General features: G+C 48.2%; 1 protein-coding gene across 7 annotated transcripts in view; it reads left to right on the forward strand.

Moving 5' to 3' along the window:
• Positions 1-23,621, forward strand: part of GluClalpha (glycine receptor alpha 1) — a 403,918-nt gene that overhangs the window by 162,863 nt on the left and 217,434 nt on the right. For 4 of the 7 annotated variants that reach the window (XM_077627891.1, XM_077627893.1, XM_077627896.1 and 1 more), the window contains exon 1: positions 19,235-19,372. The gene's annotated coding sequence lies outside the window, so the exon portion shown is untranslated. Of the gene's footprint in view, positions 1-19,178; positions 19,373-23,621 lie in introns of those variants that run through there. The other 3 variants (XM_077627890.1, XM_077627892.1, XM_077627894.1) reach the window with 1 other exon arrangement.

The raw sequence follows: 23,621 nt of genomic DNA on the forward strand, positions 1-23,621 counted from the left end.
TCGCCGGATCAGCCCAAGCTGGACGTCCAGACGGTCGCTGGAGAGCATTCCTTCCTATTTCTCCGCACTCGGGTTTGGTATTCATGCGAGCCGCCAAGGCTCAGTACTGTCTGCTCGCAGTGCGGCCGTTATCTAGGAGTTACCTCTCCTCATGCTTCTGTATTGTCGTCTATGGATGCGTCCACCATGCAGTGTGTGGATGATCATGTGACCGCGGATGCGTTACGGCGCGGTCAGCATAAACCGGCGCAACATATAACTAACCGCTAGCGCTATGAAAATGTGCCTAGCTGCGATTCCCGCCGCACAAGAAGCAGGTTTGTGAAAGCTATGCCGTAACTACATTGAGGGCTTCAAAATTAATGGAAGCTACCTCCGATACACTTTGTTTAATTTCATCTCAGCAGAACGCAAAAAGTGATGGTGGTCAGTAAAAGACTACAGAGTCCTTTATGTTGCGATAGCTGATGTCCCGATTTTTGTGGAAAATAAGTAATAAAATATCAGTAATTGCTTCTTTATGTCTAGTATCCACTTGGTCGTCCGTGTCCACAACTCCGCAGCCGATACTCCACCCCCCTTTCGCCTTTTTGCTTTTTGCCCTGAGTATTACAAGTACCTCATCCAAGAGAACTTGCCTGGCTTGCAACTACCAGCGAAGGTTAGAGCAACGGTCGACAAAGGGCCCAAGTTCACTGCTGACATTCGTCCCTCGACAGAACAACCTCTCAGTATGGCACATGCATGCCATTACACCGAAGGTGCCCAGGCAACAGAAAGCTGCTTGTACTGCTGAAGATGTGTGATGTGTCATGAGGTACTCTCATCCAAACATGAGAAGGTGCGCCGCTAAGGAGACGCTGGACTCCTTGAAGTCCAACAACTTAGCGTTGCTACTGTCGCATAAAACGGGGAAGTTTGTGGTGATCAAAGACGGTCACTGTAAGGATATGTCGCAAACTGCGCTGGAGAAGAATTTTGCTGAGACAAAGTTGAAAGAGCGCGATTGTCCTGTGTCCGTCGTTTCAGTTGTTTTTCCTTGTGTAGCACGTTATTCCCATCAAATGTACAACCAAATTGCCTACATTGCTGCCTTGATTCTCCCCAAACTAAGCATAGATCATATGACTATAGTTGGCACATTCTGGACAGACGAGGGGTCATCCGGAGCCTTGTCGTTAGTTCGGGTACACGCAGGGGAAGGTTTGCCGAAATGACATTTCGGCCGTGTTTCCCGCCCCCGTTGATATCGCGTCCTGCCCCCAAAGGTGTCCGGTTTCCTTCCTACATCAAGCTAGATCACGCGGGCGAAACATATCAGAGAGGAGACGTAGCGTAACAACGAGGGCCTCAAGAACGGCGCGGAGACAAGGACCACAAAAATGTCGTGCCGCGAACACCGCCCCCTTCGTCTCTTTCTTCTAAGCGTCGCGCCGGCGGAGCGAAGAAGTGCCCAGAGATTTACGTTGCCTGGTCGGCGCTGAAAATTGCGCGCATCGCTCTTACTCGCCCGTCGTCGTAGTCGTCGTCATCCGGACAGTGGAGGCGGCCGTTCCCCGCCGGACAAGAACGGTGGCCCGATGGCTGGTCCCTTGGGGGGGGAAAGAAAAAGGGGCTGAAAAATAGAAACCGCAAACAAGGAAGGCTGAGGGACAACGGCTGTGCGGGACGCTACCCCCACACTATTTGCGAAAGGCAAGGGCTCTCCCCCAGCGTCTCCAGAGCACAAAATAGTAGCCGTAGGCCCTTTTCTCGGAGGTGCACTTCGCGGGGACGAGCCATGCGAGAAAGCGGTGCCAACGACCACAGGGTGCAAGACTGCCACGTGCCTGGAAAATAAAAAGGAATTGCAAAGCAGACACGACTAGAAGGAGACAAGTTGAGGACGTAATGGAACGGCGTGAAATGCAGCGTGTTAAAGCTTAAACTCGGACAAAAAGTGATCTCTACGAGACGTTGAGTGCAAACAAAAAAAAGGAAGAAAAAGAGAAAAGAGGAGCGAAGGAAGAGCCCAGGAAGCGTTAATATGTTGACAAACGGTGATGTCGATCCCCAACGACGTTTTCATTTCACCTCTCCGAAGGAGCGTAGGGCTTTCCTCCCCTTTTTTTTTTGCTTTCCCTGTAAAGCGACGACGAGGGTGCAACAACGTGCAGGGCGGCGGGAGTGGTAGGAAACGGCAGCAGGAAGCTCGTCGGCAAGACCCGATAGCCTCGACAGAGGGGACGGAGAAGGGGCCGTCCGACAAACGACTTCAGGGGAGAAGCGAGGATGTAGCGCGGGTTTATGGGAGGCAACAATTTTTCGGGACGAAGCGCTTTCGAAGCCGTTCCAATTGCGGAAGGCCGGAGTTAAACGGCCATAAATTGCCGCCTAGCAGCCCGGAGCGTTTCGACGAGAAGGCACGACGTTCGGGATGTGGGGAAGGGGGATGGACGGCCAAGCTACAGGCGGCGTTAATCTGCCAACGCAGCGGTAGCGTGGTCAATCCGCGGAGATGACTGACAGTTTGTGTCGGGGTTAGCTGACAGAAATGACATAAAAGTTTTATATGAAGGAAACTTTTCTTGCAATGGACTCGCGTGAGCCAAATTCCCGTCTGTATCAAACACCTGTATGGAAGCTGGGAATGTAAAACGCCTAATATACTGAACTCCTTTATTGCAGTGATGGTTCGTTTGTCTTGCAATGTTTTTGCCGCCGGTATGAGTCGTTATCGGTTTGCTTGCCATGCGAGCCCGAACCACATCTCTCTGGGAAGATTGCAAGTGCGCAAAGAGCTTTGTGCAATATTCTATAGTATTTTCGGTATCTCAGGCGTCTTACCTCAAAAGTTAGTCGTCATCTTTGACTTCACCGTGGCTGCGACCGACGGGTGCCCTTAATGTGACAACCATCGGGCATCATTGCTGCTGTTGTTGGGCAAAAGTTTGGCGAATAAACAGTCTGTTTGCCGCCGAGGCCTTGACCTGCCTGTATAAGTGTCGTCACCACCACGTGTAAATGTCGAACCGAAATCCCTGCCAAACCGCCACCGCAATGCTTCGTCCGGACGTTTCTGTTTCTCCTGAAATCTCGTTCGAATAAAAAAGGTGCTGACAGGTTCTGCAAGAGCTTGCGCATGAAAGAGTCCAGTGTTGTTTGTAAGCGTGATTTGCAGTCTCCACATCGCTTGGCCTTTATCTTCGCTTCACTTATGAGCGATGTGATCATTTCGTATGTGCATAGGACTTTTTCGGATGGTACCGCTACTCAACGATTACGTGAGTTCGCGCTTTAAACAGGCACCAAACAAAGGGTGACCTAATGAAGAACGAAGTTACAGACCACATCAGTATATGTTGCCAGGTTTCGAATATAACAGTTGTACAGCCAAGGGTGCGGGTCAAACCTGGTTGACAAGGTAAAAACTTTCAAGACAGCACTGCGAAACAAGTATCTCGAAATGTCCGCTTTTAAAGCCGCAGGGGAGGAACGTGGGAAAACATGTGCGCTCGTCAGCGCTTTGGAAAATTTTGGACTCATCTCAGAAGAAAGAGTAAATTAGAATGCGATTGTTCAGCCGTACTTAACTTCTTTTTTTTCTCGCTTCATGAGCAGCTGGAACAATGTACAGAAAAAAGCTTCCAATCGCGAAAGACGCCAAAATGAAATATGATTAAGCACTCAAAAGGAAATAAATAGAGAAATTAAAAACAGGGTGGTGGGGAAGAGTTTGCGGAAGGACTGGCGAGACGAGACCATGCTTTTCAACAGTGTGAACTGGGGCATTTATCCGGAACGGCAAAGCCGTGCATCATTGATTTTTACGGTGGCTTGATTCAATTCGCGTCTCAGTATACACACGTCCTTATGAACTTCTACTTTTGTGCTTTATTTCTTTATTCCCTCAAGCTTATGCCACCAACTGCATGAAGATATATTTTTTATTAGCTCGCTCACTATGGCGAGACAGCAGCTTACCAAAGCATCGAAAAACTTCGAGGCGGCTTCGCCTCGGCAGCTTTTGGTGCGCATGCAGACTCCACATCGGCCTTTGTTTTCTTTGACCATGTACCCATCTATTTTCAATGATCTAAAATTCTCACAGACAAAACAAAGTGGCTGAGAATAAAATTTTTTGACATTGCATTTTTGTCCATTTTTATCTTCAAGAAAAGATGTCGGTTACCTTTCCTTTATTCAAATGCACTTTCATGCACTTAGAACCTCTATTTTGTAATTTGTGTTAGGAGCCGTGCAAAAAATGCGAAAATGGTTTGTAAACCTCCAGATGGAGGTGCTAATGTGTAAGAAGGACTAGCCTTAAAGTTTTTGGATAATTTAAAGCAGCTTTCGAACGTGAGTCCTGAATAGGACTTCACTGCGTGGCAGCCGAAAGGGAGTTAAAGAAGTAATGATAGTCGTATTCGTGTTCTCAGTAAATAAGCGAGGTGATAAGGAATAGGTTAACGTGCTGTAAAAATACACAAATCAGACAGTAATCTTTCGCTCAGCGTATATTTAAAGGCTTGCTCTCTTCTTGCCACTCAAATGCTAGAGCTAGAAAGACGTCACATGCCATTCATAATTACTCGCGAAGGTGGGCCGAAAATTTACTCCTAGGTGGACTGGTTGTCGGGAGCGTTAGCTTCTGGACACGACACACTGCGCCGATTCTTTCATATACATCCAGGAAAGCTTCTAATTCACCTGTCGCTTAAATGTCACGTGTTTTGGAGGCTCGAGATTCACGCACGGGTACTAAAATTTTGACATAGGTATGCTCTGAAATCAATTATATTGCAGAAACAAAAATTATTTTTAAAAATACAGCCTGATGGTTACCGTTCTGCAGGCCCTTACAGATAATCGTGCAAATTTTTTGTGGCAGTGTTGTGAACTGCCATTGAGACTGTTTCCTTGTTCACGAAATTCGGTAGCACTGATACCAGGGCCAGAAAACTTGAGGAAAATGAAATGTCAACGACATGCAGTGCTTAATCGTGGTAGCCCATAGCTGCTGTTAAGCTGTAGTGGGAGCACTGGCCATTCAGTATTCATCCTATTATGAACCACACAAAACATTTAGTGCTACGTGCTCGAGAAGAAATTTTATATTGTGAGAAAATAATTTTAACATTTTTCTTCTTGCCTTTCAATACAGAGCAATAGATAGAGCTGCGAAAATTAATAGTTGATGTAAGTTATCCAAAAACAATGTGTGTTGCGACGCGTCGGTAAAATGGTCTTTGTTAACCAATAACAACAGTTGTTATTTCTTCCTAATGCGCTCTGTTGGTATGATTTAATTTGCTGCTCAAGATTTCAGTGTGTCTAAAAAATCTACAAATGTTTTCTTTGTTGTATTAGCAATTGCCTTACATCGGAACTATGGAGCGTCAACAAATGATGCCCATAAATGCAAGAAAACAGGCCTAACTGTGAACAGCAATAAGCAGGCCTAGGTTTGTGGAGGTACTAACCTAATGAGTAGACAGTTATTAGTTAAACGGGAATCGTTTACCTATGGCTAAAGTGGAAGTTGCGGTGTTGACAAAGCGTTTACAAAGAGCGAATTGCACCCGTATCGGGAGAAGCAAATCCAGCCCCTATTTCCTTCCGAGACTGCCAGCTGCACGCGAAAGCACTTTCCAGATGTCTCCCCGCCATTTACATTCTGGCGACTAAAAGTGCAAGCGTCTTCGCGCCCGTTAATCCAAAGGATGCAACGTGGAACAGACTATGAGGACGTGGAAAAGCCATAACGTAATGGAGACGGGTAAGCGCGAAACAAAGGCTCAATCATCGAAATCGAGAGCGCCATTGGGGGATGAAGGACGGGGCAATGAAACGGGAAAAGGGGAAAAAGAGGAAGATACCAAGAGCGAGGGAAAAACGAAACGGTCGAAACGCAGCTCCGCTCCGCGGGTCGTTGTGAGAAATGACCTTTCAGGGGCCCTCGGAGAGTTCCCGTTTTATTTCCTGCTGTGCTGGCGGCAGATGGGGCGAGAAGCGCTCCCTCCCCGCAGCCCGGATCTGTCAGCGCGTTGTACGCCGTTCTTCCCATCTTCTTGACGGAGGGCTGCGCTCCGTTGCGGGCCGCTGGTTGTAGCCGGCGCGATGTCGGCCGTGAGTGTACGTGTGCGTGGGAGTAGTTTTGCATGCACAGTGCAACGTAAACAGCATTTCAATCAAATTCTCGCTCTGCTCGAGATGGCCTGTTTAGACGGGAGCTGCCCCGCGGACACCCTGAGGTGAGCGCGTGCGCACGTAAAGGTGGAATCCCCGCGAAACGTTGCGCGAAATTGAATTTACCTCACTCCCGTCGTGATTTGTCAGCCCGAGTTTCCGAGGGACCATATTTCTTCGGGGCTTTTCCATAACGGCATTTTTTGGGTCGCCGGCTCAAACTTGCCTCACGGAACTTGGCCACTTTTTCAAACGTCGGTTCAATACACTGGACCACACGCCATAATTTTGTACTCCACCTTACTCCCACTACGTGCAGCAGCATTGCTCGGTGGTGATTTTACAATGGAATACTCGATCCGCATGTTCATATCAAACAGCCCTGCCAGTGGCACGTGCGGCTGCGATACAGAAAACAAAACATCCACTGTGCGAGTGAGTGCCCCGTGTTTAACGCCGAAAGACATAAGCTGTGCTCTGCTCTTCGCTGCCTTGATCCTCGCTCTCGGACGGAGCGTAAGCTGCCCGAATCGTGGCCACAGCTGTGGACGGCCCTCAAATCCTACAAAGCACTGTTTCTATACGTGAGGTCGTCGGGCTTGTGTGACAGGTTGCGAATGTGCTCGCCCATTCTCTCTTTCCCTTTTACGACCCTCATCCATTGCCTCTAATATAGGACGGCCACGTGAACACACTCCTGGTTCACCTGCCTGCCTACCCTTCCACTCTCTCTCTCTTTTAGTCTAATCCCACCATGATCACATGTTGAGCGTCGAGCGAAGGTATAAGTTGAGGCTTGATATGTATAGTAATAGCGTTGTTAGCTCCTATTGTGGTTATCAGCACCTTGCCTCTCCCCTATTTGAGTCTCCCAAAGCAAACAAGAAAAGCTGATCTCTGCGAGTACTTCCTACTTATTCACCTATTCCCATTTGTACATAGTCAAATCACTCTCAGTTAGTGCACGCAGTTTTCCGGCTTTTTACGGAACCCGGCAGCCTGCACTCTGAACGTGAATACGCCTGAATGAGAATGAAAATGCTCTAAGATCTCCTCTAGCTCAATCCCTTTTATGAAAACGGTTGTTTATTTAGAGGCGCGAAATTCCACCTCTAATTTTCTTTACCACCATTCAGCAGCGTACTTACCGTTTTGGTCGAGAATCGCACACTTTCGAACCTAAGATTTGTAACCCCCCCCCCCCACCACCACCACTTTGTTTACCTAGAAACTGTCACCCGTTTATGCCAGAACCGTTCCCGTCATGTGAGGTATATGTGTATCAGAATTCTGGTTGCTGCTAGCGCATCCCCAGATGACTGAAAATTGAAAATTGGTTTCTTGAGGAAAGGAAATGGCACAGTAACTGTCGCACATATCTCGGTGGACACCCGAAACGCGCCGGAAGGAACGGATAGAGGAGGGAGTGAAAGAAGAAAGAGGTGCCGTAGTGGAGGGCTCCCGAATAATTTCGACCACCTGGGGATCTTTAATGTGCACTGACATCGCACAGCACACGGGCGCCTTGGCGTTTCGGCTCCATCGAAACGCGGCCTAGGCCCACGGTCAGGTTCGAACCCGGGTACTCCTGCTCAATAGCCGAGCGCCCTAACCACTTAGCCACAGCGGCAGGTCCTCCAGAGGACTCCTTTTTTTTTCGGCGAGAGAGGGGTTTATTTAAAGGGCTACAGCGAAATTAGTCGGGAGAGTAGTGCTTAATTGTGCTGAAGATGTTAGACCGGCGTGATGATCGGAGCTGGAACCCTTTTACTTTCGCTTGCACCTATATCGCATGCGAATGCGACGTGATTGATGTTCAAGACCAGGAAATTAGGGCATACGCTTTTAGTTCGCACGACTGCCACCACGTACCGCAAGGCGCTCAGCATTCAAAATCACCGCGTGAATTTCGAATGCAAGTCACATCTCCTTGTTTTTCTATGGACGTCGGAATTAGCCGTCGTAAGTGCAGCAAGCATTCTTCAGGTCAGAGCCCGTACAGAGGAGGAAGAATAGAAAATTGCACTCAACATATTCCGTCAGAATATAGCCGTCTCTCTTGTTTAATCCAAACTACAAATTAAAGTATCACCTTTGAGTTGCGCTGAGTTCGCTGATGGTGACCGACAGATGGCGCTATAGTTGGTGCTGTCCAGGACGGCTGGGCTTCTTCAACCAAGCCACTACCTCTATTCCTTCACAAATTTACCCCAAAGAAACAATACGTTGGGGAGGCATGTAACTTGGTGCCTACGCCGCATATACATTAAGCAATAAAAGTCAAAATCGTTTTAACATCGGAAACAGAAAATCTTTGAGCATAGAGATACCTCTTATAACCGGGCGTTTCCTTTCTCTTTCCTGGCTACCTTCGAGATTCGGCTGTTTCGGACACTCTTCTAAATGTAATAGCTGAAAACATCACTGCGGCTCAGGCCCCTAAATAAGGTGCATATACATCCCCAAGAAAAGTAAGATACCGTGAAAAGGAAGAAATCATCCGTTCTTGGGAAGCGTCTGAAGGTGACTTAGCGACGTCCAACATTCGTCACCTCTCTCCCGCTCCAAAGAGGACGGCTCGCTCGACCACGTGTCGGCACCAGTCCTTGGTCAAGAGCTGGGCCGCAAGTGCTTGCGCGGCGGCTCAAAGCGAATCGGCTCGGAGCTCTCGGGAGGACAGTAGAGGGTCCGCGCCGTGGCCCCGCCCCACAGTGACGCCAGCCAGAATCTGCTTGTTTATCTTGGGCGCAATCAGTCTCCCCATCCGAGTGGGGCAATCGCGTGCGCTATCCCCAACCACCGCCATCCCAGAAGGCAAGGGAGAGGGCTACGGCTTCGTCGCCATCGGACACAAAGAGACGAGGAAAGCGTCGGTGGAGGCCCGCATTTGCATGGAAAGCGGTCCGCGGCGCGTTGCATGCTCGCTTCCAGCCCAGATATAAAGCCCCGACCAAAATGGACCGCGGGGCGCTGATATGCATACGTGTGCTCCGCCCCGCTTTCCGGCCCTGCTCCCGACGAAACCTTCCCTCGCGCACCACCTCAGCGATGCTCAGCAGTCGCGGCTCCGTTCACATCGTACCTGGAAGCAGACCTTTAAAACCCTATATTTTGTAGCGCGATGCCGGAAAGAGCTCTCTCCCTTTTTTCTTATTTACATCCTTCGGCTGGCAAACCTCCTCTCGGAACGCTTCTTCCCTTCCCGCGGCTTCAGCACAACTTTTCTTCGCGAGAGGCGCGCCACTTCAACCGAAGCGTGCGTCTGTTTGTGCCAGTGTGTGAGTGTGCGTGCCGCCGCGGCGAGGAAGAATATAGAAGCGCGCCCAGCAGCAGTCTGAGGCGGGATTAGCAACGCAAATGGCAAGGGCTCGGGAGCGCTTCCGCGGCCCGCAATATAGGGTCGGCCTCCTTTTGTGAACCGGGGCAAATGTTTGCCGATCCCTGCCCTGCCGTGTATGTAAACGATCGCGCCCTTTGTGAGCTCGTTGCCGCCGCCACTGCTTCTGGCGCGGTAAGCGCACGCGCTCTAGGGAGACCGGAGGCTGCGGAAGTTGCTGCCGGCTCTTACTGCTGCTGCTAGCGCCGCGTGGCGGCGACGACAGTGGCGATCGCGTGCTCACGCGAGCACGCTTATTTGCGCTGCCTCAGCTTCGCTCGGCTCAGGAAGCCGATTGAGGAGGAGCGAGAAGAAGCGGAGGGGGCAGGGGACGCCGGCATTCCTCATCATGTTTCTCCGCGCTAAGCTCCCGCTGGCGATGGTTAGCAAAGCCGAGTGGGGTGTGGTCAGCCGAGTCTCCAGAATACCCAGAACACCCTCTCTCGAACGCACGCTCGTCCGGTGATGTTCACTCCTCTCTGCGGAGGGCTTTAGAGACACGCACGCCAGGTCGCGCTGCAGTCATCAGCGCTTTCGCCCTCCTCCCCTGACGCCTCTCTCCACCACTGGAGGGCTGCCTGTAGCCGCGTGTGGACGCTGGTGTAACTGACTGCTCACCGCCAGGTCGCTCGCTCGCTCGGAGATTAGACCTAATGCGCTTTCAGCGCCGGATTATTGCATCGTCGTTTCGGGGCGCTGTTTTGTACTAAGCCTTTTATGTTTTGTATCCCGGCTCGCTTCTTTCGGCGTCCACGTGGCTTGCAGTGGCTTGGCCCGTTCGCGCTGTAGCGAGGCCGCTCATTACGGACCTTCGGGTTTCGCCGGCAGCTTTCTCTGGCACTTTTACTTTATCCGGCGAACATTGAAGCCGAACTTGTTTATCTTGCCGCCGATGAGGGAAAGAGTCGATGAGTTTCTCATTCGCGATGCAATCGCGAGCCCGTCGGTGCGTGGGATTCTGTTCCGCCCCGTGCACTCCCTGTGTCCGCTCAGTGGCGCGTAACGGCTGCTCCTTCGGACGGCGTTTCATATACTGCCGTACACGGCGCTTCATTGTGCGACAGAGAACTTCATGTAGGCGCAGTGCCTTCTTTCGTTAGGCGCTCGTAGGAAAGATAAAGTTCCTACATAGTCACGTTTTAGCGAGGCTTTAAATGTCGCCCTTTTGGCACCGTTTGACTTTACGCTGGTACGACCATGTTTGCGCACCGGCGTCAGTTCTGGCCTACCGACGGGAAATGCAGCCGCCGTATGTCGGTTGGTTCTGCCACAGCAGGAGTATATGGCTGGATAATGGAGTGAGATATAAATTTTTGTTTCGTGACTTTTATTTTTCGTTCTGCGATTAATTTCAAACGTCATTGAGGGTATTTACGTGTACGCGGGGAAACTACTTGAAGAAAAAAATGAAATATCCTAAACCTCTCGCCCATTCACAACAATATAAATATGCAGAGCGAAATGCATATTGAATAGATAATACACAAAGAAGCAACGGTGTTTGTTATAGTGGAACCGTCCCCATCCCTTTTTACTGCGTGCACTTCAGGACTTACCTGAACCACTTAGCTAACAGATGGCAGCACATTTTGGAGAGCCCCTACATTCCTTTCCGCAGGTCAGTTATGATCCGTTCCAAAATGTGAAAATGTTCCTGCCTTTCGGTATCGAAGGTCGGTGCTGTTTATTTATTGGAAAGTCATTTATACTGGCTATCGTTGTAGAAGTGTCCTTCAGTCCTACACTTGGATGACAACCGGTAACAGCTGGCCAACAAACGCTTTACTTTAATACGGCTTTCCCCTGTACGACATGGCTTCTGTTCCTTCACGACTTGCCTCCCAATAACTTCACCCGAAACTGCCTAAATGCTTTGTCAAATGTCCCCAGATGAAAATTTGCAAAGCATATGAGAACCTTTTCCGCAGAAATGAACACGCGATTGTGCTGGAGATTAGTTTCCAACACGAAACAAGGTGTTACAAAGCGAAATGTATCCCTTAGACACTGATATATGAGAGTTTTGGGGCGATCAAATTGCGCTCTTACGTACATCTGCAATGGAATCATGAAGAAGGAAGAGGCTCTGTATTTGTCCCAATTAACAACATGGCAAATTTTAGGACCACGCAGATGAAAGTCGGCAGAAAACACAAATATCGGGTAGTGATCACTTCCCATTCGGTCAGCTCTAGTTGACCACTGCACACGGACGTCAGGTGAATGTAAGGTTAGGTCTATAGATGTGGGTGAGGTTGGAGGCCGAAAGAAAGTGGGACTTCCGTCATTGGCCACGCACAAGCCCAAACTGTCGATGACTTCTACAAGTTGGCGTCCGCGAGGATCTGTGTTCCTGTCACCCCAGGCAGGGTGGTGGGCTTTGAAGTCACCGCAGATGATTCTGGGTGCTGGGCAGCGGTCACAAAGTTGCTGGAGGAACAAAGCCATATCGACCTTCTTCGGCGGGGACACGTATACTGATGCAATGGACAGAGTTCGGAAGGCGAGCCGAATCCTCACAGCCACTACCTCAATACTGTCGGTGCAAAGATCGGTGACGTTCAAAGCCACATGAGGAATCTCCCTTCGTATGTAAAGGGCGGCACTTCCTGCGGGAAAAGACTTTATGCTGCAATTCTTGTGGGCGACGTATCCCGGCAAAGACCTCCCGCTTGGCAAGCCAGCCTCCGAGAGGGCCAATACTGGAACACTGGTCTCTTTCAAGAACAATTTTAGTTCTGCTAAGCGACTTATAATCCCAGCGCAGTTCCATTGCATGATAAACGGCACTTTTCTAGGGTCTTTAGTTGCAACATGTTGAAGAAAACTAGCCATCTAGGAGTTGAAGTTCTCTGCGAAGGCGGTGATCAAAGTCTCAAAGGAAAGCACCAGCTGTATAAAGTTCTTCAAAGTGCCAGGCTGCATCGCTTGGCTATATGAACGCAGGACATCAAACAAAACGCGTAGAACGTCGGAGAGATTCCGGCTTTTGAGCTCCTTATTTTGTTGCACGCACTGGCGCACCACTTCGACAAAAGACGGGGAATGGGACCCACTCTTGGCCACGGTAGCTGGTGTCTGCATCTCTTTTAAGGCAAGGGGATGTCCTCCATGTTGCCGAGTCTTGCTGCGATCTGGTCGCTGAGGAACAAGGACACTTTTTGCAGAGGCAGATCGAACAGCCAGCTCACCCTCGGAGGCCGTTGCCGACTTGCTCGGATCAGGTCGTGCAGCGACGTTGCTTGCTACCACGTCCCGAGCTGCCGACTCGAGCGCAGGGAACTCTTCCCTTCCATGTATCGGCTTCTCAGTAGGTTGTGGTTTGGGGCCACTAATGAAGGACTTGCGACGGTGTAAGGCGCTTACACGGAATGTGCAGCCACTGAAACTCACTGGATGGTCACCTCCACAATTAGCGCAAGCAAAATCTGCCTTGCACTCTTTGTAATCATGGCCACCACCACACCGCTTGCAACGTTGATCTTTGTTGCAAACTCTCGCTACATGTCCAAGGCGTTGGCACCTGAAGCACCGGGGAGGAGTTTCAACGAACTCGTGGACTGCATGTTTGGTGAAACCAAGGTCAATTATTCCAGGGCGCTCGGTGTTGGGAGCAAACGTTAGCACAATAGAGTCTGTAGGCTTCGCTGCCCATTGTTGTTCTCCAGGCTCCACCCGGCGCATTAACCGTCGCACGTGCAGAACTCCTTGCGGTTTCAAGTAGTCAAGAAGGGCACTTTCCGAATACCACACTGGTACTCCCCTGCGCTCTGCCTGCTATGTCTCCGTCTGTTATGGACGCCCCGTTCACACTTCGAGAACTACAGACAGCGCTCCGCAGCCTGCGGCGTCGCTGTGCACCAGGTCCTGGCGGAATTACCAATAAAATGTTACAGAACCTGCCTCTGGAACACCGGAAGATGCTCCTAACCTATCTCAATCGAGTGTGGGAGTCTGGTGACGTTCCCCCTTCATGGAAGGTGGCTTGTGTAGTCCCACTGCTGAAGGCCAGCAAAGAGATGACAGACGCGGCCTCGTATCGTCCTGTATCGCTGACGTCGTGTGTGGCTAAGCTCATGGAGAAGATGGCAAGTAAGCGTTTGTCTTGGTGGCTTGAGGATAGAAGGGCACTACCAACATGCATGACTGGATTCCGCACAGGTTTAAGCGCGCATGATAGCGTCCTGGACTTGATAAGCCACATTGAACATCAGAGTGCTTTTGGATTTTGAACACTAGCTATTTTCCTAGACGTATCAAAGGCTTATGATAGCGTCCTCCAGAGCTCAATACTGAATAGTCTGCAGGTCATAGGCGTACAGGGCTATCTTCTGCGATTCATTCACTCATTTCTCAGTGATCGTAAATTTCGAGTGCGGTTAGGCAGTACAATGAGCTCCGAAAGGGCGGTATCGCGAGGGGTACCTCAGGGTAGTGTCCTGTCCCCAACGCTCTTTAATGTTGTCATGGCTGGTCTTCCCGCAAAAGTGCAAAAACATTGTAGGCATGTCCATATGTCGATTTATGCAGACGACATTTTTTTTTGGTTAACCGGATATGAACAGAAACGCTTAGCTCTATTAGCGTGACAGGCCGTGCTTTCAGTTAAAAGTTACGTTCAAGGTGTTGGGTTGACTCTCTCGGTGGAAAAATCTGGCTTCGTCCTGTTTCCAGGTAGGGGACGACGGTATGCGCGGCTGAGCATAGACCTTGATCAGTCTTGCCTTCGTCAGGTTAACCACTTACGTTTTTTGGGCGTCACTATTGACTCACGTCTACAGTGGCGACGAGCTGTGGACTCGATTGTGGCTTCACTATCTTCGCGTCTCAATGTTCTTCGTAGAGTTGCTAGTGAGCAATGGAGAAACCATCCTGCTTCAATGATCAGGCTTCACGATGCCCTGGTGACAAGTCGCATAATGTACCAGCTCCCTTTAATTTCCCCCTCGGTATCGCAGCTGGAACGCCTTGAGGTTTTGCACAGAATGGGACTAAGGAGGGCTCTCGGCGTTCCGCAGGCTGCTCCAAACAATGCAGTACTGTGTGAGTCTCAATCGAAACCTCTTCGGCTAGCCGCTTCACAAAGACTTTTTCTGCAAATTGGCCGCCTCAGAGAGACTGTTGCCGGGAGAGCGCTTCTACAGCGCCTTCGAAAGAGATCTGAGTCCCGGGCGTACTTGGCTTTAAACACTCTTCGTTCTCTGGGTCTCGACCTTCGAGATCGACCTAAGACGTTGAAGCCACCTTGGTCCTTTCCGAGCCTCGATTGTTCCTTGACAATTCCCCACGTTCGCGCTAAGTGGAATTCTCCTTTAGCGGCAATGCGTTCGCTCGTACTGGAACAACTTGAGACCGAATATGCCAGTCACCTTCAAATTTTTACAGACGGCTCTGTGGACAAGGTCAGAGGATCTAGTGCAGCTGCTTTTCATATTCCGTCTTTGAAGTATAATTGGTGTGTTCGTTTTACTAAAGTCGTGTCCTCCACAATGGCCGAAAGCGTTGCCATTGAGGCAGCTCTAAAGAAGCTACGGTGTTGTACGCCTCAACCTACTGTCATAATTACGGATTCAAAATCTGCCCTTCAAAGGTTAGAGTACGAGTTCTCCACTGATGCCTTGAGTCTTAGATCCCCGCGTTTGGTGCAGAATCTACATAGGAAAGGCTTCTCTATACGTTTTCAATGGGTGCCCTCGCACATAGGTGTCTTAGGCAACGACATAGCAGACAACCTCGCCCATACAGCTCTCTCCGGGATTCCAGTACATGGAGTCCCTCATGAAGTCAAGCAAATGTTCAGAGATGTGGTGTTGTGCCACTTCAGTTCTTTGTGGAGCTCTCCTCATCAGCCATGTGTGACCAAGGGTCTCAGAAGGTACCAAGCCACTTTGCTGCACCGCGTTCGCACGGATTCTGCTCGTACGCCGGCGTGGATGTATAAGACTGGCCTAGCGTTGTCACCATTGTGTTCAACGTGTGGTGTGCGTGGTGACATAGAACATTACCTCTTTTGCTGTACTTCGTACAACGCGGAACGGGCTGTGTTATTCGGATCCCTCAAGAAGGCAGGAGTTCCTCACAGTTCTCTTCAGGACATTGTTTTCCCGCGCGGGAGCCAGTCGAGTAGAAGGGATGCTTCTCGCCTTCTTCTACTTTACCTGCAGGACACGGATTTGGGCTCCACATGGTGACCTCAGGAGTGTCTATTTGGGTTTTTGCGGTCAGTGTTTCTGTGATTTCTATTTAAGTGTCGCTACGGTGGAGCAATTTGCGGCAGCAACTGCAAGGCTAATTCCACCGGTAGTTTACAACCACTCAACTCAACTCAACAAGGAAGAGGCTGAATAAAGGAATGAGCACGGAAAAGGACATGCATTGAACTTGTTTATTCATGGTGATGCATACACCTTCCAGCGCAGGCGAAATGTTAAGTCCCAATAATGTAAACATATCCCGATAAATCAACATTTAATGCAGAATGATGCATGCATTCAAGGCAAATGCACCACCACCACCACACAAAATGGTTTATCGCATTTACACGCAAAGCGTGAAGACGTGTTCGAAAGACCCTGCAGGGCACAACTCCCAACTCAATTACTAGAACCCAGTGCGTGCCTCATTTTTGCGAGTTTTGCCAGATGAATGTAAAAACAAGAGCCGCTACGCAATCACTTATGAAATTAAGACAAAAGCGGCGGCCAGTGTCGTTTAATGGATTTTGCGTAATTCTAGTACACAGCACAAATAAAAAACTATTTGCTCCAACAAGCGGCTCGTCCGTGCTAAAGTCTCTTCCAGGAATTTCATTCGGCACCAGACTTTTCACAACAACCCATTAGTCGACAGCGATTCTCTATTTCGTTGATAACGATGAGAACAAGAAGAGAATCCTAGTTTTGAGAACTATATCACGACAGCCTGAGCAGGTGTTACTTGGTAAATCACGTACACGTAAGCCCATGCTAATGACTGCGAATGCGACTGTGGCCTGGAAAAATAGATAAACTCTCAATTTATGAAATCACGTGCTCCGTTTCAGTGCAAACGAAGCAGAAGTTGAAAACAAACAAAAACGTCAATAGCGGTTGGTAATTATTATGCAATACTCGGTTAGACAAACCATCCCACATTGACGTCCTTGCAGTGCAGATTATCCCCTTTGATCGTATCGGGTTCTGTTCGGTTCATTTCTGTGTAGGCCGAATATCTTCGGGTTTTCTAATGCACGCAGCCGTACCTCAGCCTGGTGTTCGGTTATACAGGGCGTTTCACCGAATAGTTTACAAAATTTTTAAAAATAGACGTTTCAGATTAGAAGAGCGCTTTTTCGATATTGCATTGTCAGCGGATTAGTACACCAGAATACAACTAAGATGTGCTGACTATAGCAGGCCAGTTAAATAATTTTGAATAATTATGTTTTTAACTATTATGTTCCTTAATTATTGAGAGGCATGTAGCCGACTGTAATGAATATCCATATCAGTTTTTATAATTTCGAAAAACGTGGTTACCCTCGGTGCTATGGCCGAACAAATTTTGGCTACATCGCGCCAAAATACCTTCGGCTTCTGGAGAGCGGCATTATCATCCAAGGAGTCTACGTGGCACCGGAGACATCTGTCAAGCAGAGTATTTATGTGGTTGCCACGTGTATACCAGTTTCACAGTTGTGTGTGACTTTGGGTGATTCCAACAGGAAACCGGGCTCTCTTAGTCAGTGTATGAAAGAAAAGTTTGACTTTAATATAGCTTCGGACCCTCACGTCCAGACTACAGAATGGAGAACTACTACATAGCTTGTATACTAAAGATACTCTACCAAATCGAAATACTGTGTTGACAAAACTGAGACCACTGCATGCTACTTCCCAGATCATCGGGCAGTCTTCGTCTCTGTCAAGCAAAATCAATAAAAGATGTCTATACCCCATGTCTCTAATTGCTAAACACAGTGACTACAACAGGCTCAGCCAGGAAAACGTACCTCTCACTACGTATATCCTGGCATAGCCGAGCTAAGCCACTGCAAATTTTTTCACTTGTGCTCAGTTTTGCCATTTATCTCCAGAGAAAGACAGTCGACATCGCTATGAGTGGTGTTCGTCAGTGCACGTGTCAACAAACAATGGAGCGAATGTTTTGATTTCCAAGCATGTCACGTGCCTCACATCACCAATTCACTTCAATACTCGTGCTACACCTTAAGACAGCTCCATGCATTCCGGCTGAGCGTGAGACCGAAGGTAACTCTTTAAGGAGGTATGGGGTTATATTCTTGTCTTCGGGAAGGCAGGAACTTGTACTATGATTCTAGCTTTTTCTCTCTGCTTCGCTGGCTTGCCCTTGGTAGGGAAAATAAAGGAATAATTAAGATTTCACCATTACACTTCTCTCTATGATCACCATTGTCGGTTTTCTTCTACGGAGGCTCCAGCCTAGGTTCGGTGTTACCGCAGATCCACTCCTGGTTAGGTTTCTAACTGTTCGCTTGTGGTGCAAAACATATACTTAGTCTCTACGCAATGACCTGTAGACGGGAGATACACTGTAGTGTACTTACTTCGTTGAAGCAGCGCCTGGTGTTTTTTTCTGTTCGTTTCATTTTTGCAAGGTTTTCGATTTCTTTTCGTTTGAGTTTTTTTCCTGCTTTGAAGAGGTCGTGTGGCCAGCAGCAGAAAAAAAAATGTATCAATAAAATGGCACACTAGCTCTTTATGCACAAAAACTTTTTGGCTTGTCAGCGACGGTGGTGCGCGCGCCTAGAGACTTCTTCAGTAGCCAGTGGAACGAATATGAGATGTACTACTCCTATTGCTAACCAATAAAAAAGTAAACGAGCCGAATCGGCCAGTGTAATCATGAAACAGTCCGTAACGGAGTAATGCAATACGGAGAAATGGTACGTTGACGAAGAAGAAATTTTAGTTTATCTCGAAACGCTACACCAAGTCAAACTATTTTTTTATAAATATTTCGATGAAACCGTATTAATTACCAACGTCCAGAATGTAACGTTCTTGCGGCTCGTAGAGTCTTGAGAACCCGGATGAGTTCAAGCATTCAGAAAGTGTAAGCCGAAATGACAGAATGACGACAAAATCGACCAATGGCTCCTTGCGGCCACAAGAGCATCAATAAACAAGATGATAAACAAGCGGAACGCCCGTGCTGTCTGCGTCACGTACCGAGCTGAATGTCCCTGTGGAGATAATTTATGTGAAACCGCATTTGCGAAATTCAGAGCTTGAGACGAAACAGAAACCCAAAAGTTGTGGTATTTGAATGCGTTCGCGGATGGAGCTCCAAAGTGTCGCGATAGAGCGCAAAAAAAGTCTTTTCTCGTCTAAGACCGACTGCGCTTATGCAGTCGCAATCGTGTTCGCGTTTTTCCCTTTGCCGGTTCATGTTCTCGCAGCTGCGTGGCGCTGCCGACTTATTGCCTGTCTCGGCTCTGTCATTTGTGGTTAGCTCGTTCGTGACAGTACCGACCCACAAGACGCTCATCAAGAGGCGATTTCTTCATTTTTTTTCCCCGGACGTGTTGGGCACATAGTCATAGACGTGGGCAGACAACGGTGCGCAGTCATGGTCACCATGTCATGAGCCCCTTTCAATGACTGCGCAGGAGGAGGAGCCACAACTGCTGCGCCGGCCGTGACACCCGGGCGCACGTGAGGCCGCCCGAGCCCTGACCTCGGCCGCTGAGCGACAAGGCGCCGCGCTGGCCACTCCACGGGAGAGAGAGCGGCCCCCTGGAGACGACGGCCCCAGCCCAGACATCGTCGTTGAGCAACACCGCAATGATCAACTACTTCTCTGGTACGCATTCGAAAACTCTGCATGAGCACGTAAACAGTCTTTGCCAAAAGTAACCGCGCTGCGTGGTTTGCTTCTCAGTCGTATATTTAAACTATTATGCCAGACCCCTAGCTCTAAATCTCTATATGGTAAGGAGGACCCTTGTCCTCATCTTCCAAGAACTTTTTGATCTTTAGGGAAGCCGTAAGGGCTCTACGACTCGAATGAGGAGGAAGCCATGCAGCCTGGTTACTTTTTGGCGAAGGCTGTACGCTAGGCCAATCCTTTTAACAGTATCGCGCGGCCATCGACCTGCCGACTTGTCAGCTGGGCTGGGCTAATCACGGCGAAAAGCGGTGAAACAGGCGATAATAGACGCGTTTATTACACATGCGCTTATTCTCTCTTGTTTCACCACCTGTTTCAAGCGCATGTCAAATATATGCGTCCAATTTCGCTTGTTTCACCACTTCACACCGTGATAAGGCGTCGACAAGTAGGCTGCTCGATGGTCGCACGATATACTATTAAAGAACTAGGCAGGGTGTGGTGCCTGCATCTACAGGTCTCGGAATCTGAAAAGAATTCGCCTCTCACGGGTGTTGCAGTCGGCGGTGAAAACTAAACGAAGCACCTGCAACACGTGATAAGCGTACGACACTTTCTTGGTGGACTGAGCACTGAAGCATTCGTTTGAAGGTCGACGGCGAAACCGCACAGTGAAAGCACTGGGTGAAATGTGACCACTGATTTCATCGAAAAATCGTCGAGGCGTGGCCGCAGGTTAAGTATTCAATAGTAGTCGGAGCGTCGCTCATGACACTCTTTGGATAACACATCAAATAGGGCTCTGATTTATTTTTCATTTTACGGTAATCATTGTTACCATATGTTGTGCACTTTGCAGCGTTGCGTGTCTGGTTTACCTTCCTAGTTGAAAACAGTTGGCACACTGGCTTCGAGAACAATTGAAAAGTAATCTGAAGATTTCATTGCAGACAAATGATACTTAATGTATCCAATGAATTGTCGCTAAATACAAGCAGTATAAGAAACGCGGCAGCGTAAAACGGCCGGACACTGTTTGGTCGATATTTTCAAGTTGTCAATATTATAAACAATTTAACTGCAAAGTGCAATGTGATACTTACTGATCTGCAACACTGGCCCTGTTCACATTGTCTTCTAATTAACGACAAAAAGGCTAAGGTTATCTTATAAATTTCTGCGCACGGAAGAAGCCACCTATAGTATTAACGTACTTAAATACCTAAATCAAGACATCCAAGTTGTAGATAACCATAAGATCCTTGGGGTTATCTTCTCAACATACCTCAATTGGTATCAGCATGTCGAAAATATTTGTCGCTAGCTTCTGCCCAATAAGGTTAGAAATCAAATTTATCGTGCTCTCTTTGCCTTGGTTTTGAATTATTGGAGCTTAGTTTGAGCGACCACCACAAAAACAAATATGACAAAAATACAGATTCTACAGAAAAAGATTCTTCGTTACATTGCTCAAGCTGCTTAACTCTCCCCCCATACAAACTGTCTTCCACAATTACAAAATAATTCGTCTTGAACACATCTACATTTTCCGGATTTTGCACTTGTTTTACCATTGCTGACAAGCTTGAAGAGATTTCTTAATACGAACTGTACATTTAACATGCGCATCAAATCCGATCTGCATCCAAAACAACGATCCCTGGTACGTTCCATATTTTTTAAATAACTACAGACAACAAGCACTTGAGCACAACTTTCTGTCAGTTCTTAATAAACACAACTTTCCAGCTAATGTAGGCCCAAAAGAGCTTAAAATGTATTTTAGTAATTTATAGCATATATGTGTGCGCTTCTGTAAACTTCTATACCACATATGAATTCTCAATGTTTCTTTGTTTTCATCTTCCCGCTTGTTGTGTTTGTAATTGTATTTAGGCGTGCTTTGGATTTGCAAAAATACTCCTGGTATCTGTGGATTGTTTGATTATGCTCGTTGTTTATTTTTGAACTCTCTGTATGTTTAATTATGTTTATGTGCGTTTTGTCACTGTCTCCCAGTTAGAGGTTCATGAGCCCCTGTCAAGTTGTTGCTAACAGCTTTTAGCCCATGAACCTCTCCAAGATGTGCCTTTTCGTTCTGGAAAAATAAACAATTGATTGATTGATAACATTTTGGAGCACATGAACTCTTTTATGCGCAACATTCTGTTTCGACCTTCAGGAGAACTGAAATTTGCTTGAGCAACGTTGAAATTCGGGCTTGTTGTTTCATACTTGGGAGCAATAGCGCAACAGGGCAAGGGACCAAGAACGAGTAGACAGCGCTGTGTGTGTACTACCCGTTCTTAGTCCCTTGTCCTGTTGCACTGTTGTTCCGAAGTATGAAGCTTGCTACGGTAAAGAAGTCGAAGAACGCGACGAAACTGGTTGGGTGGAGTGATATTGTACTCATTCGCGTGTTTTACTTGTCCGTATTCTTTGCGCTCTACAATGCGGTGACATCCGCTTGCAATCTTCAAAGAATACGTCCACACGCCCTGTAGTTCCGATCGAAAATAACGCGATGTCTCAACACCATCCTCAGTTCACTGCCCGGTTCGTTTTTCAACTTGCAACGTTTTCGCAAAAACAACCACCATTGTTTATCGAGCCGCCGTTTGCAATGATGCTCTTCCCTGTCTCAACCCCAACTGCGCTCTGCGCTGCGCCACTGAATGATGGCAGCAGCGAAGTCAGGTTGTTTTCAAGAAAACAGAAGCACATGACTCTCACCGGAGAAAGAGAAACGCGTTTATGGCGACCTGCGCTCTTTACTGACGACGCACAAGCGGTGCTAAGCGCGGGAAAACGACGGCGGCAGATGCGAGGCGCAAACAGCAGAGGGAGAGAGCGAAAAACAAAACACACAGAGTCGGGGCACCAGTGTATACACAGCCACTGCAGCATGGCATCTCACGGACGACCAAGCATAAATGCGTTCGCAGCATCCGAAGAGCACCGCGTGATCAATGCGGATCCGGGCTCTTATGCGCCCGCTTTCCTGCAAGCCGGCGCGGCCGACTAGGGGCAGTGTTTGCTCTTCGGACGTCCCTTCTTTTTTCATAACCGAAATATGCTAGCTGCTTTGCATGAGCTTCGTTATCACTTTCCATTTTGCCTTCTCTCTCCGCACCAGCCATTAATTTATGCCGTTCGCTTGATATGACGCAAGGCTTAAGCGACACTAACAGCATTTGAATTTGCTTTGGGGTTGAAACAGTGGATATTTTCTTTGTGAGGTTGTCTTAAGTGTCGCCGAGCTGAAAAGAACAACGCCTTGTGTGCTCATGAAAAGATTTTACTGCATTATGTTTTGTCAGTGACTGGCAGCTGATCTGCCCTGCTGCGCGCTGCCTTTTCGGCTTCCCCGGCTCTCGTAACTTCGAGCTTCTTCCGACATTCTTTTGCTAACGAAGGGGACCGCAGGAAGCAAACTGAACTGCTACGTTTGTGTCGGATATAACCTATTTCTCTTTTATCAAGCCAGGTTTTGTACAACGTCATATGCCCGCACCTCAAGTACGCAGACAAATTTCTTCGCAGTGAATGCTGTCGCAGGATCTGCTCTTAAAGACGTAGAAACCGCTCATGTAATAACTACGACGACACGCAGCAGCTGTCGTTAATGTGCCCTTAGATAATGATAAATTGTTGACGTGCGGATAGTGGAAATACTGACGATGGCGGGTGGTCGTGTTCAAGTGCCATGCTGTAAACTGTTCTTCGTCTTAGTTTTTACAATTTAGCATCGGCGCCTCTACTGCGGCAGTAAAAAATCGACTAAGAAGGCGAATAACCGAAGACAGGTCTATTGCTTACAACAGCACACTAGATCTGGGGCTAACGTGAAAAAAAATACACTAGGCAACCAGGACTGGACAAAAACAAAACAATACAAGAATCAAAACAGCGCTCGTCCTGCATATTTCTTCGCCTTAGTCTTGTGCGCTATTGGAGGCCACGTAACAATATCAACTCACCCAACCCATGTTACTTCTATAGCGGTGCTATGCGAAGGCAAGGCAGCGTTGTGTTCAAAGGAAACGAAAGCGCATTTGCATCGCGGTGCGCGTTTGAATGTCCGAGCAGGCAATGGTTTGACATTAACATAATTAGAAGGAAAAGTAACTTCTTCAAGAAAGAGTTGGGCTTCTATGTTCATAAAATTTCTCCTCTTCATAAATAAAAAAATGAAAGAAAAGGTAGTCCTGCAGCGTGTTAT

The sequence above is a fragment of the Amblyomma americanum genome, chromosome 6 (assembly GCF_052857255.1).
Source record: "Amblyomma americanum isolate KBUSLIRL-KWMA chromosome 6, ASM5285725v1, whole genome shotgun sequence".
Taxonomy (NCBI): Eukaryota; Metazoa; Arthropoda; class Arachnida; order Ixodida; family Ixodidae; genus Amblyomma; species Amblyomma americanum.